The 1,222-nt window shown below is 41.2% G+C and overlaps 1 pseudogene; it reads right to left on the bottom strand.

The window, feature by feature from the left end:
• Positions 1-292: 292 nt before the first annotated feature.
• On the bottom strand, positions 293-1,090 carry LOC131856231 (elongation factor 1-alpha-like; annotated as a pseudogene).
• Positions 1,091-1,222: the final 132 nt, after the last annotated feature.

Below are 1,222 nucleotides of genomic sequence, written 5' to 3'. Positions count from 1 at the left end.
GATTGTCAACAACTGTTATGTTGGTTAATCTCACCGCACTCATTTTATATTTTCCAAACACCCAAAATTTCAAATCCAACAATCTGAACACCTAAAAAGGCTACACACATGGAAAACCTCCCCTGTTGATACTCAAGTAAGATAATTCTCCCTCATTAAGCTACAGGACACAAAGGACGCAAAGTGAGGAAGATTTAATTTATACTGATTTTTAGTAGAGGAGAGATAAAATAGTTGAAGATCTTTACAAACAACAACCCTCCTCTTCACTCTGATTACTTCAGCGTATTGGCTTCCACTTAGCGACCTAGGATGTAAATTTAGCAGCCTCCTTGGCTAGGTCATTTTTGGAGTTGAGGCCACATATCCTCTCTTGAGATCCTTCATGGCAACATTCTCAGCATTGAGTCCCACATTATCACTAGGTAATGCCTTCTGCAAGGCTTCATGTTGCATTTCAACGGACTTAACCTCAGTGATCAGCCCAGTTGGACCAAAAGTGACAATTGTGCCTGGTTTCAACACTACAGTCTCAACACGCCCCACAGGCATAGTTCCAATAGCACCAATCTTGTAAAAAAACTAAAGTGGCAACCTAAGAGTCTTGCCTGAAGGATGTTTAGGATCTAAAACCTAGTCAAGGGCATCCAAGTGTATTGGGCCCTTAAACCAATCAAGGTTGGTTGATCTCTCAATCACGTTATCACCCTCAAATCCAAAGATAGGAGCAAGTGGAATTTTGTCAAGGTTGTACCCAACCTTCTTTAGGTAAGAGGATACTTCCTTTACAATTTCCTCATAACGACCCTTAGAGTATTTGGGAGTGGTAGCATCAATCTTGTTACAGCAGCAAATCATTTTCTTCACTCCCAGGGTGAATGCCAGCAAAGCATGTTCTCAGGTCTGTCCATCCTTAGAAATACCAGCCTCAAAACCTCCAGTTGTTGAATCAGTAATCAGCACTGCACACTCAACCTGCATCAATCACAGTTTCTGCCTTTGTTGCTTCTAATGAGCATGAGCAACACCTGCCCTGTTTGATCTGTGATTCCTGGCACTCTACAGATTCCCTTACCTCAACTTAGGAGGCACCAGGTTCTTCAAACAAGGAGATAATAAAACACCTCTCTACTCTCTCGAACGCTTCCCTCAAGAAACTCTTGCATTTTTTCAAACAGTCTTTGTTCATATTTTTATGATAAGAAACATCTCTTTAGAGATG

The sequence above is a fragment of the Cryptomeria japonica genome, chromosome 7, assembly GCF_030272615.1.
Source record: "Cryptomeria japonica chromosome 7, Sugi_1.0, whole genome shotgun sequence".
NCBI lineage: Eukaryota > Viridiplantae > Streptophyta > Pinopsida > Cupressales > Cupressaceae > Cryptomeria > Cryptomeria japonica.
The sequence above is the reverse complement of the archived record's forward strand: the minus strand, read 5'-3'. Positions and strand labels throughout refer to the sequence as shown.